The 17,186-nt window shown below is 35.1% G+C and overlaps 1 protein-coding gene and 1 pseudogene across 2 annotated transcripts in view; one reads left to right on the forward strand and one right to left on the reverse strand.

Moving 5' to 3' along the window:
- AGMO (alkylglycerol monooxygenase) overlaps positions 1–17,186 on the forward strand; it is a 329,212-nt gene that overhangs the window by 227,355 nt on the left and 84,671 nt on the right. The window lies entirely within an intron of this gene.
- Positions 7,173–7,962, reverse strand: LOC109391918 (40S ribosomal protein S3a-like; annotated as a pseudogene).

A 17,186-nucleotide genomic window follows, 5' to 3' on the forward strand; every position in this document is an offset into this window, starting at 1 on the left:
TTTCTGAACACAATATATTGATGCCTTTTAACTTTGTAACTACATCTTATTTTTTCTATTTGTGTTTGTTGCTAAAAAGCTCGGAGTCGAATATGCCACAGATATCCATGTTTTGCTCTTCTCTTCATTTTTCTTCAATTATACTTTAAAAGATTTGCTTTACGTATTAGGTGGGGTTTTTTTTGTTTTGTTTTGTTTTTTTTATTGCTGCCAAAACAAATACTACAAATTGACTGGCTTAAAAAAACACAGATTTATTATGTCACAGCTCTGTATGTCAAAAGTCTGGGTTAGCTCAGATGGCTTCTCTGCTCCAAGTGTCGCAAGGGCAAAATCAAGGTGACAGCCTATTGGGTTCTTCTTAGGAGGCTTTAGGAAAAATTTACTCTGGATTCATTCAAGTTGTTCACGAAACCCAGAACCTTGTGGTTGTAGGACTGATGTGGCCATTTCTTTACTGGCTGTCAGTGAGGAGATGCTGTTATTTCCAGGAGACCTCCCTCCAGTCCCTGCATTAGGAGCCCTGCATGTCAGCATAAGTGAGCAAGCACATATCAAATCCTTCTCGTGCTTAGAATCTCTCTGCTTTTCCCTTCTGCCACATCGTTATCTCCCCTTTTGCCTCTAGCCAGAGAAATGTCCATGCTTCTAAAGGCTCAGGTGATTAGAGTGGGTCCACCTTTGTAATTGGGTCCACCTTCCTACCTTAAGGTTCATAAACTTAGTTACATCTGCAGAGTCCCTTTTGCCATGTAATGTAATGTATTTGCAGGTTCCAGGGATTAGGGAATGGGCATTTTTTGGAGGTCATTACCCAACCTACCACATACAGAAATATAAATTTTTGTATATTGTTTTTTTATATGTCATAAATAAAGTGTTCAGAGTAAACCTAGAGCCGGCCGAGTGGCTCAAGGGTTTGAGCTCTGAGCAAAAGTGGTTCGAGTCCAGCCCGAGCTGAGCTGCCGCTGAGCTGCCAACAGGTGGCAGGATGGCTCAGCTAAAAAAAACCAAAACAAAACAAAACAAGAACAGAATAAACCTAGAAAAAACTAATTAGGTGATGTGCTAATGAACTGGAAAAAAGACAACCTCTGATTGATCTAGATGTGAGGAGAATCTTCTTAAATTTTTGAAGGATAAAATTTGATTTCAAGTACAATGTAGTTTTCATTTTTTAATTTTAGAGTTAGGTATGTAAAATCAGCATTTATAAATGCTAAACATATATATTGGTTGGGGGTTTTTTTTGCCTAGTTTTCTAAGTTACTGAACAAAATAAATGCCTATGAAATATATCATTATACTACTATAACATTATTCTGCTTCTTCTTTTCTTTCTCTTTTGTTTTTGAGTTCATGAGGCAGTCACTTTATTGCATCAACTTTTGTGTTTACCATAAGCTTAAATTCTCTTACTCGCTAAAACAGAGGCGCATCTGCTAGTAAACAGTACCTGTCCTTTTCAGGAAGCTTAGTGGTTGACATTTGGGGGTTTTGAGACATTTTCTGACAAAAGTAAGATAAATCTGGGTCCAAATGCTTACTAGTTTTAGGATATTTGACTACTGTATAAATCTTCTGTTCTGTTTCCTCATTTATAAAAAAATAATAATAATAATTAATTAAAAGTTTGATAATAGTTACCTCACAGGACTTTGGGTAGTAACTGAATTATTTAGCACTATGTCTGGAATATAGTTAATAGAAAGTCAATGTGGAAGGATTTATTTTTATTAAGACTATTAATACAGGACATCATGAGAAATATGCTCATATTGCCATGAAAGATAGCAAATCATAGATAGGTTTTTCTGTGTCCACCTAAATTTTATTTTTTAGCCCCATAATACATTGATCATAACTATGGTACATAGTAGTGCAAGTTCATATAGACATTTCCACATATTTATAGTATCTCCTTTTCTGTAATTTTTCTGCATCTCTGACCTTCTAACTCAGATCACATTTTTTTCTGACAAAGTTCATTCTTTAGAATTTCCTTTAGTGAGTGTTGGCTGGCAGTGAACTCTTTTGAGGGAAAGTTGCCTTTTATTCTCCTTCTCTAAGCATTTCCTTTTTGTTTATAATGTTTTATAATTTAAATGTGATGTATCTACACTTAACTTTTTTTTGTTTTTTTATCATGCTTGGAATTCATCTGGCTTCTTACAGCTATGAAATCGTATTGTATACCAACCCTGAAAAACCCTCACTCAGCCTTTCACTTCGCAAATATTGCCTTTATCCAATTCTCTCTTTCTTTCATTTTGGAACTCTGATTAAATGTATGTTAGACCTTCTCACTCTATCTTCCATGCCTCTTAAGTTCTCTCTCTCTCTCTCTCTCTCTCTCTCTCTCTAGTTTTGTTTGTTTGTTTGTTTTAATTTTTTATCTAGTTTCTTTCTCCAAGAGCTTTATTTTGATAGAATTTCCTTAGCAGTTCACAGATTCTTTCTTCACATGCATCTAATCCAACATTATAATCTGAGGTTAAAGCCATCCATTTAATTTAGAAATTTCATTGTATTTTTTTTTATTACCGGAAGTTCTGTTTTCTTAAAATATATTCCTTCATGGTTTTTTATTTCCTGTAAATATTTTTAAATTTATCTTTTATTTCTTTAAATATGGCAAAGAGAGTTATTTTAGAACATATATATGATCATTTCAACAGATCTGTTTCAACTTCCTACTATTTGTGTTTGTTCTCACTCAGGATACTTTGTTTTCTTGTGAACTTGATTGCTTTTATTATATATTGGTCACTGCCTTTAAAACATTATGTTCAGTGATTCATTAAGGCCTCAGATGAGGGTGACTTCCTACAGAGAGAATATGTGTTTGCTTTGGCTAGGCAGCTGGAGGTTCTACTAGAGAAGTTATTTTAGTCCACCTAAGTGATATACACTTGGCTGCACATTTGAGTAAGGGTTGACTTTTGATTGCAACTTACGGGGACATTTTTGTTCCCACCTCTGCTCAGGGTCTAAGCTACTTGATCTTTAGTATCCTGGTGTTAGCAAGGTAGATAGGATCACTTGGGGTTCCAGAAAAATTTGGGTGCGTTTTCCTACCTTGCACGGTTCCTGGATTTTCATTTATTCTCCCCTTCATCCAAGTGAGGATATCAAAAACTAAGTATTGTTTGATAGAGCACAGATGTACTCAGCCCAAAACTAGTTCTCATACTCTATGAGTTTGTATTTTGCCTGGAATTTTTGGCTCTGTAATTCTTTTGTTAGCTCTTCAGTGCTTAAATATATAAAATTACGTATACGGAGGGTGCCAAAAAAATGTATACACATTTTAAGAAAGGAAGAAACTGTATTAACATTGGAATACTTGATATATACCGATAACAAAAGATGAATACAAGTCACGTTTGACTTCTGCAATTACAAGAGGTGCTCAAAGTGGTTACCATCAGCGTCCAGACACTTCTGATTACAGAAAACTACTGCTTGAGCAATGTTGACCCAAGTGTCCACTTGTGTACATTTGTGGCATCCCGATGTGTGTGTGTGTGTGTGTGTGTGTGTGTGTGTGTATGTAATTTTTTTTAAGTTCTAGCATTTTGTTTTCATTTTTAGTATCTGGATTGTTTAACCATTTGTGGTGGGCAGAATAATGGCCCCCTAAATTATATCCATATTGTAAATCCCAGAAACCGTGGCTATGTTGTGCTACATGACAAGGAGAAATTAATGTTGCAGGTGGGATTGAAGTTTGCTAATCATCTGATGGCAACATTAGTCTGAATTGTCTGGGTGGGCCCAGCGTAATCATAAGTGTTTTTATAAGTGGAAGAGGGATACTGGAGAGTCAGAGTGAGGTGATGTGAGAAGCACTCAACTGGTTATTACTGGCTTTGAAGATGGAAGAGGGCCTTGAGCCAAAGAATGTGGGCCGTCTCTAGAAGCTGGAAAAAGCAAGGAAATGATTCTCCCTTAGAGCCTCCAGAAAGGAAGGCAGCCCTGCCAACATACTTTATTTTAGAACAGTAAGACCCATTTCAGACCTCTGACCTCCAGAACAGTAAAATGATGAATTTGTATTAATTTTAAGCTACTAGATTTGTGGTAATTTATAACAGCAGCAATAGAAAAAATAGGAAAATAATATACTCTGTCTTATGAAAAGTAGAAGTCCCCCAATGTTTTATAAAGAATGTGGTTAAATATTAAAAATATCAAAATAACAATAGTGTTATCCCACAATTCTGGTTACTTCACACACTTAATATGATTTACAACATTATAATAGTGAAAGAATATGATACTAAAGAGTGTAAGGGCATTTTGGTCTGATCTAATTTGTTTTCATATTAGTGATTGATGTTCTCTAATCCTGATTGATTTGAAACTAAAAGGAAAAATATTACAAATGGTTACCAAATATGCTTATTTCTGGCAAAGTGATCGAAGCTGAAATTTTAACTGACTCCCTTCCTCCAAAGTTATAGCTAAGAAAGGAATGGAAATTTTTGCTAAAAATATTATCTTGATATTTTTAGCAAATAAAAACCTAAATAACTACAGCTTTGATCATTTACTACATGTAAGTGTTTGTGTGTGTGAGAGAGGTTTTACATTTGTTTAAATAACATTACTGAATCAAATTATTCTTTAAATTAAAACCAAATTTGATCTATTTAAAGTGCCAAGTTAGTCAGCCTTACTGCTATGTATTTGCTCATAGCAGCTGCTAATCCTGAAAGGATTGGCACAGACCATGCGAGGAGCTTGTGGATAAGATCCTGTGACAAACCATGATGAGCAAAGTTTTCCTTCCAGACGGCATATGATATATTTTTTTCATCATAAAATTTACATGAAGTGAAGGACTGTAGATGTACATCGTGTTAATTTGGAAACCTGCAAAAATGGAATTGGGAGAATTAGACCTCACTTGTGCTGATCCTGGAGCCAGTATGCTTTCCAGTGGGTCATAATATTTATTAAATGGAATGATGATCATTGATTGAGCGACCTTAGTCAAGTCAGTTAGTCCTTCTTGGCTTTTATTCATATTATTATATTTCTAAAATGATAAGGAATAAATATAATAATAATTAAGGTTCTTCTCTCTCTAACATTCTGATTATTTTAAGGAGGGTGTACACACACAAATACATCCCTATATACACATATAAATGCACAAATAATATTATGTATAATACAGTAATAAGGACCCTCCTGTAACATTTTGTATATGTCTTTGAAAATAAAATTCAATAAAAACAGCACCTGAGTCACATTGACAAGATGAGTTCTTATGCTGGGGGAAGAGATGGAAAAAGGTACATCTCACTGTTGCTAGGTCAATGAACTTCAAAGTTGCCTTAGTTTCCTCCAACACATAAACTTTATTTTATAAATCCTTTGATAGAGTTGAAAGTCATCACTATTACAGAGCGATGTTTAGAAAGTATAAAGTGTTTCCCTTCTGCTGATCATCTTTTACTGGTACCTACTCAAAAATTTGGAGATGTTCTCCTATGGAAAAAATGTTGGCCTTGCTCATCTTGCCTGCCTGTGAAACAGCTCAGTAAGGATAATGATGATTCTTCATAATGTGTGCCTGTAGTTGCAATTAGCGTGTTTCCCCCAAAGGACTTTTAGCAGGGATTGTCTTCCTGTAATAGACCATGTCTCTTTAATACTAAGATTTGGTAAATAACTGCTTAAAGGGACTATTGCTGTTGGATTTTGCTTGATGTGGCTATTTCAACTAGTGATTTCAACCCAGTACGTGGGATAATGGAATGCATAGTAAAGCTGCTTAATATTAAGAAGGAGTAAGCGTGGTGAAGGGGATAAGAAGCACAAGGTTCTAGTTATAAAATCAGTCATGGGAAGGTAATGTACAGCATAGGAATACAGTCAATAATATAGTAATTTTGTATGGTATCAGGAGGCTACCATACATATTGTGGTGGTCACTTCATTAGGTAAATAGATGTTAAATAACAATGTACATCTGAAATTAACATCATATTGTATAATAATTATATTTTAATAAAAAATAGTCAGCTGTTAAGTTGTGAATTTAAGCCAAATCACTCATTTGACCAACTACAAGTCAATGATATTGAAATCACACTTCAGTTGAATTGAATTTTACCACACACTGACTGAAAGATTTTGGATAAATTACTTAAATATTGGGAAACATTGCCTCTTTATCCACAAAATGTATTGTAGAAAACATTGCCTGCTTCAAAGAGTTATATGAAATCCTTTGTAAACTCCAAAGCATATCATATTAGTTGTTGCATTCTCATTAAATGTAATATAATAACATGATTATCAACAGACACAGGAATATCAAAGGGCTTTGCTGAGCAGAGAAGTATTTATGTTTTTATCTGTTTAACATGCATGCTGATCTCTAATGTTGAAAGCTCCAATGAAAATGAATTTAAAGGCATAAACTTTGTCCTTAAGCTTACAGTAAATTGATGCATGCAAATGAGGAAACAGTTACTGTGCATCGTGAACACCTCGATGACATAAGTAGCTATGGAGTGGATGCCGCAGGTGTGTAGTAAAAGAAATGTCCAGTCTTGCCTGGTAATTCAGAAAGGGCTTCTCAAATGAGGTAAACTGATCTAAGGTTTAATTAAGAAGACTGAAAGTAGGAGAGGGGGAGAAGGACATATTCTAAAATAGAATGAAAAGCATGTGCAAAGTTATGGCAAGCAAAATTCATGCAGTAGCAAATAGTTTGGAGTGGCGGATGCATGTGTAGGAATTGAGAGGGATGTGATTAGTAAGGGACATACATAACGGGATTCGCAGAATTTACCCCACTCTAGTGATGAGAACAACTGAAACTCTTTAAATAATGAACAGTTTCACTTTTTTGGAAGATTTTTCTGGCTGCTTGTGGGTGACGGATGGAGAACTGGAGGGAAGCAGTGAGCAAAAGGGCAAACAAGAACGGAGGCATGGGATCTTTTGGAGAAATTTTAGGTATTTAGAAAGTAGGGATAAATTTGAGTTGGGAACAAATGGCCTTGACTACAGAGAGATATAGGAGAGAAACTTTATCAGATGTTTACTGACCGGTCAGAGGTTAGGGATTAAGAAGAGAACAATCTTACACAGTCTTCTTTAAAAAAAAAATCACCAATGAGTTTTATTTGTCACTTTGAAAAGTCTGAAATTTAAACAGATTCTTGGACTGGGGGCTCATATCCAATAGCTCATTCAACTTTAACACCTGTCTCATCCCCAGTAGCTTTTCCAGAACTGCTACCTTCACCATGAAGCTCTGTGAATATTCCAGTTCAAACTTGGGCTTCTTTGGCATTTTGGCTTTTCTTACAAAGACATCAAGGAGCGGATAAATAAATGTGCAAGCCTTTTCTATGTCTTTTCCAATGCTATCTGGAATCAATTTATTGACCACTTCTTTCAAGTCACTTGTCTGCACCTCTCGGGTCATGATTTCCATCATCTTTTTCCAGATTTAGCAGACCTGTTGATGCTGAGCATAAAGTCTTCCAAATCTAATTGTTGTGTTTTTTAGTAAAACCAACACAGAATAGACCAAGCAAATAGCCATCGGTAGCCTTGACATCAACATTAGCTTCAGTCCTGGCCTGTCATGTTTTGACCATGGAGCACATTTTGTCACGGGTAAGACCCATGCCATAGAAATCCGTGAGGCATTTTTTTGCCCTGAACATCTCAGTAATTAACTTGAATTTTCTAAATGCAACTTCATCATCCTGCAGATCAGCAAGGCTCACTTCAAAAATGCTACCCTTGAGACCATCAGATGCAATTTTGGTTCCTTGCATTCTCGTGACTAGTGCTTTCCCAATATTTCTTATTTTGAACATAGCTGGCGCTTTCACATCCTACCAATCTCTTAGAAATTGGGTCAACCACTTTCTTCTTGGCTCCCTTCTTGTCGTCTTTCATAAGGTGCTTGTTCTTCCTGTCCGCCATGGTGCTGCTCAGAGGGCCAGAAGGGCTTGCATAATCTTTTTAACTTTCTGGGTTGATGAGCTCATATGCTTATTGAGATAGGGGCCCTCCAAAAGGCAAAGATTTGAAGGGAGAGATATTGAGTTCATTTGTTGGCATCTTTATACTGTAGTACCTGTGCAGTACCTGAATTTCAGTTGCATGTCTGAAATTCAGGAAAATAGGTCAGACCTGGAGTTGTAGATTTGGGTGTCAGTTTGAAGGTGTAATTGCAACCATCTGCATATAAAGCAATCACTTGGGAAAGTTTTTTTTTGTTTGTTTGTTTTTTTTAGCTGAGCCATTCTGCCACCTGTTGGCAGCTCAGAGGCAGCTCAGCTCGGGCCGGGACTCCAACCGCTGTTGCTCAGAGCTGGCACTCTTGAGTGAGCTCTTAATCAACTGAGCCACTTGGCCGGCCCTTGGGAAATTTTTTTTTTTATTGTTCTTCACTTTGATGCAGTTATCTGATTGGATAACTATGTCTCCTTCCCATAAGCTTCATAAAAAAAAATATCTCCCATACATGAGTGGTTTATTTTGAAACATCCACATTAGTTTTACAACAAGTAAACTGAAGTCATTATGTTAGATTTTAAATTGATTTGTCCATCTAAGAAAACAAGTTCGATATCAGCCACTACCACTCTCACTTTTAGATTATTTTTAATTATACTTATAAGTAAAGGTGTTTGCCTGTTTTGACTTTTTACCATGTAATAAAATTGTTGATTCAAAATTTCTAACAAATAAATGGGTTTTGCTTGAAGAAAAGTCATGTCAAACAAGAATTGCCACATGGTAGGGTCCCAGATCAATCTGTCATGATGAAATATAAATTATGTCTTTAGCTCTCATAAGACTATTAAATTTAGGTAACTAGACTAGATAAAAGGTAGTGTAGTATCTGAATCTCATCACCATTACTGGTAGATTTGCTTTAGTAGTGGGGAGAGAATTATATAATTATAAGTTGGAGATTATTATAGTTTTTTCCATTTGGAGTAACTTCATCATTGGTTCATGGCTGAATTACATTAATGTAGGCACTTAAACTGCTTTTAATATCAAAACTCCCCAAGATTTGATGTGCTTTATGACTTTTATTTCTTCTTATTATAATTTATTCTTTTAGAAATGGCAAACTATTTTATATAAAGACTTCATCATCTTTGTTTTGATGATTATAAATTACTTTAATAATATTTATACCAGATATATAAATTATGTTTCTCCACTAGCCCTTTCCAATGTGGCATACACAGCATAATAAAGTAGAGGTCTTCGTTTGGGACATACTGTTCAGCCTACAAGACTTAATACAATCTAAAATAGTAGGTGAAAATCTAAATTGTGCTAATTCTAATAAACATTAAATCTAACCATATGAAGCATTAGCAATCATTAACAGTGTCATAAATCATTTTAACTTTTTAGCAAGGTGACAAAATTTGCTATATTTTGTAATACTATTTTTGCAGTCATACTCTGTTATAAATAAATTTGGGCTCCAGACCAAGGAGAACTTGGGAGAACTTTTAAGTTTGAAAGACTGTCTCACAGCTGGAAAGCACCCCAAAGTGGATTGATCACAGAAGAATATGTTTTTCATTATCCAGCTCTCTACCAAACTATTTCTTGTAGCTTGAAAATAATAAAGATTTTGTAAGCCTCAAGAGGTCTTTTTTGATCCATGAATGAAGTTACCCTGGATTCACATAACTAAAATCTGACTTCCTTTCAGCCATTGAAATTCAAAACCCTTCCATTTATTAGTGTGGAATAGGAAAATTCTTCCAAAAAATGTCAAAACTTTCTATTTTAATAAAGTCACTGTCAGGGCATATCAAAAGTTTTTATTCCATTTAAGGTGAGTACAATATAATGTGAAAGGAAATGTAGAAATTTAATGGAAGTAAGTTAATTAAAACAGAATATTAGAGGACACATTTAGGTAGCCTTCAAATTATTTTTTAGTTTTCTTTGATCAAAAGTTATACTTTTTTTACTTATCACAAAAACTATCTTATTCATATTTCAGTGTTTAGAGTTCACGGATGTTTGGGAAAGGAGGTATTTGATTTTATTTTGTTGCTTTAAAATTTATTACCCACAATTTTAAGGTAAAAACAATCTTTCAAAAGTGACTTGTTCTCCTTTCATGTATACATTTCATAAATTTATGCACACATACACACACATATATATGTGCATAGTACAAAAAAACATGTGTACACAGAACAACCTGTTCTACTGATCTCTTACAAATTCAAATAACGGGAATTTTATTTTCTCTGGTAAAAAAATAAATAAATAAAGTGACTTGTACTTTTAGCCCATCCATGAATCCATAACGCCATTTCACCTTTGATACACTGTACATTCTTAGTACCTTTTTGTAGAGAAACCAAGTGTAATTTATAAAGTCTTTTATATTACTTCTCTAGAACTGGACTCCATTTACAATAACACAGTGGGAAAATTGAGTTGCATATAACTATGGTAACCTAGTAATTTAGTAGCATATCTAAAGTAAAATCCAGATCATCATTCCAAATTCTAGATTACATTTATATCCAGGTCATACATATAGGAATGCAATTTTGAAGTGCTTTTCCTCATAGTAAAATTGGGAATTATTATTAAGAATTGTTTACTGTAACCATCTGAATCAAAGGAAATAACTACAGAATCACAAGATTTAAAAAGTGACACAAAAACCCAGCTTGCCAGGTGAAAAGAAATTGATGCAACATGTTGAACTTTGATCATTCATGTTTCACCAATGAACCCAAATGCACAGAAAATACTTGACTCAAATTGCTTGCAATAAGTGCCAATCCTTATTTTTCCCATATCAAGGAGAGATGGGGATTTGGAAGAATATTCAGAATCTGCAGATAATCTTCAAATCTTGTTTCAGACAATATTTTTTACTTCTTATCCTATCAAACTTTTTTTAAAAACCAGATTTCTTAACAGAATTGCCTTGTCCTTGCCCCCGCCTGCCCTCTTGTGGAGAGCAGCAGGAGAAGAAGAAAAGGAAAAAGCACAGGGCAGCATAGCCATGGTGAGATGAGGAATTCGTTTTTAAGCGAGGTGTAACCACATGTCGCTAGATAATAATGTCTAGTGAGAATTTGTATATTTCAAAATAATGCCCTATTTTTAATAATATTTGTAACTACTGAATGTCAGCTTGGCTCATTCTGCTTTAAGATTGCAGGAGGAAATCCCAGAGGAAAGAAAAATCAAGAGGAAATTGTTATCCAATGTGCTTTTCTAGGTTTAACTGAACCATTGGCCAGAGTTGACTTCCTTATTAAACACTGGTGCTTTCTGTAAGCGAAAGAGTAATCGTGCCTCATAGTTTCATGAAAAATTTTTTTTGCAGGGATGGGAGATATATCACTTCCCAGTCTGTTGCAATAACTTGATTAATAGTTTCACCTTCGATCATGCAGGCAGCAGCTCAAAAAATAAAAGTTTCTGTTTCTTTAGGTCCATTGGACTATTAAAAAATCATGACCCAGTAAAGGTTCAGGCAGAGAATTTTGAAATAAACAGAACTCTCGACTCATAACCGATAACTGAATAAATAAGATTTTTATTATAAAATGACCAGGAAAAACTTAAATCTTTCTATTGTAAAATCTCCCCCATATCTCCATAATAAAACTGATGTGACAAACACTAAGTAGCCACTATTGAACAATAACATAATTGAGAACTCAAAGTTGTTCAGCTTTCCTTATACCAATAGATTTGAGATTGTACCCAAAATTTCTGTCATTGTTTGGCCGTGTGCCTCAGTCAAACCCTTTCCTTCCACAGCTGTTGTTGGCTGGCTGGGTGCGTTCTTACTTAAATAATAGGGCTCTGTAGAGAAGACCTCAAGGGGATTGAGGCAATAGAGAGAAAGGGATGAAAGAGACTTTAAAAGATGAAACAAATGTTAGGAGTTCAGGTCAAGACATTTAAGTTTCCTTTTATTGATATTGTAACATGGGGATTTTTCAGTTACTTTGATCAGAGAGCCTACTTATTTTATAGAATAAAACAATTCTGAGGATACTGTCAAGCACTGCATAAAGGTCTTGACTTGGTATTATTTTCGGTAAAAGTCCTGAAACTTGAACTAACATAAATTTATGTTTTAGTCTTGGGACTCTAGGAGTTCATAGAAAATAATGTTAGCTATTTTGAGCTATTAGAGATATGTCCACGGATCTGTTCTCTTCTGGATAAATATAGTCATCTTGGTAAATAGAAGAGATTATCAGAAAAAGACTTCACCCCCACAGTTAGACAAATAACAATTAGAAAACTGTGTGTGTGTCTGTGTGTGTGTGTGTGTGTATCTATTTGCATACATAGAAGTATACACTTCTTTTTGTCTTTCTTTTCTACCTAACATTTTTAAAAAGCAAGGTCAGCAAAATAACCCATTTGTTCCCCCCATAGTCTGCATCAAGTTCCCCATATTCCACTTCTTTCTTCTGCTTTCAGCACCTTCATATCCCTCACATTCTTTCATGGCAGAGCACAACTCTCTCACTTTTCCTAACAAGAAACACACATTGCAGTTAAACAGCTGAGGTCATCCTCATGCTCGCGTCACAGGTCAAGCAAGATCACTTACATTTTTTAGGGGGTCACTTCTTCTCACTGGGTGGGATATGACCTTTTTCCTTTCCATAGAAAAGAAACCACCCCAGATGTTCACCAACACTGCTTTTTTTTTTCTTCTTTCCATTCTCTTCCTCATTTGCTGCCAAACATACATACTTCAACATCATTCATCTTACTAGTTATCTTCTACTATGTTGACAAAAGATTGATCTGTATTTTACCTAATGTATTTGAAATACAAAAAACAAAACAAACAAAACAGCAACTGTGGATTAGAATACACTGTAGGTCAGAGATATTGATTTTTTAACTTGAATATATAATTCTGAAAACTCCTTAGTAATTTCAGTATATTATAAAGTCATTATTAAGATTCATCTCGCTCGGGGCAGCTGGTTAACTCAGCTGGTTAGAGAGCAGTGCTCATAACACCAAGGTTACCGGTTCAATCCCCACATGGGCCACTGAGACGCTCTCTCCACAACTAGATCGAAACAACTACTTGACTTGGAGCTGATGGGCCCTGGAAAAACACACTGTTCCCCCATAAAATTTTTTTTTTTAAAAATTCATCTCGCTCTGTATCTGTGTTGCCATCTTAAAAGCATCCATGGGCTGCACTTTTCTCATAACCAGCTGCATTTTGAGCTGTCTTTTGGGGAGTAACTTTAAGAATGTACTTAATTTCTTCTATTCGTTCTGTGTGGAGTGTCCTTCCTGCTGCTTCATTGATTATCCCAGATAACTTCTATCTTTTGAGGTCCTTCAGATTTTCTCATCCAATACAACTAAGGGTTTTGTACTGATTAGAAATATAGAGATAGTACTGTTGTTTTTATCTTTCCTAAGAGTAGTCAAGAAGTGATATCTGCAGAAATAATTATTACTTTCAATAACAATTCCATGGCTTCAGGTCTACCTTCTTTGTGAAGCTCAGCCTTAGTTGATTGGTTCATTTGGGACATATTAATTGAAAACATACTACATGGCAGGTAGTGTTTCAGATGTTGAAGGTACAGCATTGGATAAAAGAAAACAAAAAAGGCTTCTCTTCATGGAGTTTACAATCTAGAAAATATAGAGTTTCTAAATTAAAAGAGCCACTATATTAGAAAATAAATGTCTGTTCCGTAACCACTACCAAACTGAAAGCCCTATACCAGTCAGCTTGATTTATGTATTTTTTTACTCTCATTTCCAGTGATTTAATTTTTAAATAACTTTTACATTTTCCATTCCTAAGTTTGTTCTTATTAAGTTCTGGAGTTGGAACAAAATAATACATTTTAAAACAAAGAAATCTGGCAAAAATACCCCATACCTTTTGTCGCCATACCAATTTTATTAGGGAACATTAATACCCTATAAAAATCTATAACCAACATGATTTTCAAAAAAGTTCACTGTCTAATTTTTTTGGTTAGAAGCACAATTCTGTAAATTAATATCACATTTCTCTTGAGATGAAACATTTTTTTTCCAAAGAAAGTTTGTTCACTTTAGAGATGAAAATGCTTTATAAAGATCAAATTAACAGCTGGTCTTACAGAGAAATTCTATAATTTTACTCTCAAAAATTCTTATACGTAGCAATTAATTCATTCAGTCAAAAAATTCAATTAACATTTTAATTGTGATTATTTAAAATGAAAATAAAATTATAAGCATAGCAAACATACATACCCAAGACAGTTTTATCAAATCTCATTATACCACATCTACTTAATATTTTTAAGTAAATAAAATGTTACAAAAAATCTTGAGAACTCAGTATATCCTTTTTTCTAATACTATTTTTCTCCTTTTAGCACCAAACATAGCTTCTATGAATTCTGACTCTCAGGCGCCCTAGGCACTGTTTGCCCACTTGACCCCCTTTCTCTAAAATAATCTCTGAAAAATTATATTTACAACTGTATTCGTAGAAAAATGAATATAATTAAGATTGGATTATTATATATTAAATATATTAAATTCATTTATTTCTTCTGATTTTAAAATAAATTAACACACATTCACGGACCCCTAAACTTACCGTGGGCCCTCAGCCCTCTGTTGTCCCCGGTGGGTATGTCGCTTCTTAATTCAGCTCTTATCGTTCATTTGCTTTGGTTTATATAGTCTTCTGTAAAGATTAATTCTTAAATTACCACTTGTTGTATTGCTTTTAAATCATGTTTATGAGCACTAGTTTCATAATTCTGGCTGTAAAGCTGCGGCATTTGAAAGAACAGTATATGCCTTTATTTTGTGGATTACATTCACTATCTGCACTCAGATTATTATTATTGACACTTTTAGTTTCACCCACAAACACATACAATTACTGAAACAATGTAATATGGGAAAGATTTCTTAAATATACCATTGTTTCTTGGAACATAAGAAGTTGTTTTTGTATGCTCTCCAGTGAAAAAGTACCTTGTGTGTGTGTGTATGTGTGTGTGTGTGTGTGTGTGTGTGTGTGTGTGTGTGTGTGTGTTTAAAACAAAAGGAGAGACAGAGAGAGATTCAACTGACGCCTAGTGTAACTTGTAATATATTACAAACTTACACTTAAATGTAGGCGTGTTTAGAGATTAATCCCTGGAAAAATGTGCATTTTGCCATAGGGAGAGTCTGCTGCTATTTGGCGTTAGAGTTCAGTGCCATAATTTGTGTCATTTTTTTTGGACAAGCAGTACTACAGAATGTCATCCACACCTTTAAGATTTGCTAATTTCCTCCAGGAGTTTTGCTCTTTCTCATGCCAGTTAATGGTAGAAAAATAGCTTCTTCCATTCATCAGATGAGGTAATGCTTTGTTACTATTCACATTTGAATGTACTATGAGTTTTGTATTTAAGTGATATCAGCAAGAAAAAAAATAGCTTCTTTCTTTTGAAAGTTATTTCTGTGCTTTTACTCTTTAAGGATTTTTAAATGACTGTACCAAACTATTTTCCTGAAGATTCTTAGATTTTCTTCACCTTAATTAATGAGCAATGGCTGTATCACCTACTGTTTTATGTCATTAAAGATGCCAGCATCACTATAATAAATTAAAACTGTCATGTAGCTACTATACCTGAGAATATACTTTGATGTTCAATATATCCAAATCTGGGTAAGCTGTTGAAACATCAATGCAGGCTCCATATTTGCCATCATGTTCCAATCTAGTGGACCTATTTACTAGCAACTAAACATGCCCAGGATTTTCTTAGTATGCTTTTATTTTTATCCCTGTATCTCAGATTTTTACATATATATCACTTGTATCTCCCTGTGTTCAAATTCTAATAACCTTTCCAAGTCTCAACTCAAATGGTACACCTTTCTTAAAATCTTCCTCATTTCCTACCCTGTTACCTCCATCTCTATTTTCCCCTATTTTTCTGCATCAAGATGGAAGTATTTTTTTGTCTTCTGAAATCCCATGCTTTTGTCCGTGTTAATTTAGTGGTACTTGCAGCTTTCTTCCTCATGTAATGGTTAGCCCGTATCTTCTTTACATGTTCTTATCTGCTGAGTAAGGACCAAGGATATGTGGTGTATATACTTCTAATCTATACAACTCTGAGCACAGCAGTAGCCCTTAGTAAATGCTTACATTAGATATAGAGATTAGCCTTTACTACTCCTGGATTATGTTTGAAATACAGAGTTGAGTAATACACTGTTTCTTCTCTCAAGAAGTTTACAGTATACTTGAGGACATCAAGCAAAAAAATAAATTATGACAGAGAACTCTTATTATCATTGAAATATGAATGGGGAGCACAGAACTGAGAGAAAAAGAAGTGATATATTCTGGGCAATGTACTTTACTTTCATTGAAACAATTTATATGTATATATTACAGATATGATAGCTGAAGCTCAGTAAGGTTAACTTGCTCAATATAAATAACTCATAAGTAGCAAGGACAGGCTTTGAATTTCAGATCTAGCTAACCACAAATTAAAAGAAACATGAGAAGGGCCGGCCAAGTGGCACATTGGTTAAGAGTTGGCTTGGGACGCCAGCTCTGAGCAGCAGGGCCCCGGTTCAGATCCCACATGAGGGCCAGTGATGCTGCGCCCTCTACAGCTAAGATGGTGAACAACAGCTCAACCTGGAGCTGGGTTGCTGTGAGTCGCTGGCGACCGCGTAGGCTGTAGTGGGGCTGGCTGGCAGCCAGTGTGAGCTTTCGTGAGCTGCTATGAGCTGCCATCCAATGGCCGGCGAATGACTGCCTCACCCGGGAAGAGCACAATGATAATACCAACATGGGCCAGTGAAGCAACGTCTTCCACAACTAGACTGAAGAACAAAAGGACGGCAACTTGTCTGTTCCCCTTCCCCGATTCCCCAACGTTGTTCTCCTTTCCCAATTGCTCAAAAATCTTAAAAAGAAACATGAGAAGAATAACCTAACAGTTTGGGGTGATGATGAGAAAGTGGCTAGAGATTAATTCCAAAGGGAGGCTACACTTGAGCCTTGAAAGATGAGTAAAAATGGCAAATTATGGAGGCCTGGAACACAATGACAAGAGCAGACATGAGGTGTGAAATATCATGGGGACTTAGGGGAAATGAAAATAGTTCAGTGT

Source organism: Hipposideros armiger, unplaced genomic scaffold (assembly GCF_001890085.2).
Source record: "Hipposideros armiger isolate ML-2016 unplaced genomic scaffold, ASM189008v1 scaffold_305, whole genome shotgun sequence".
NCBI lineage: Eukaryota > Metazoa > Chordata > Mammalia > Chiroptera > Hipposideridae > Hipposideros > Hipposideros armiger.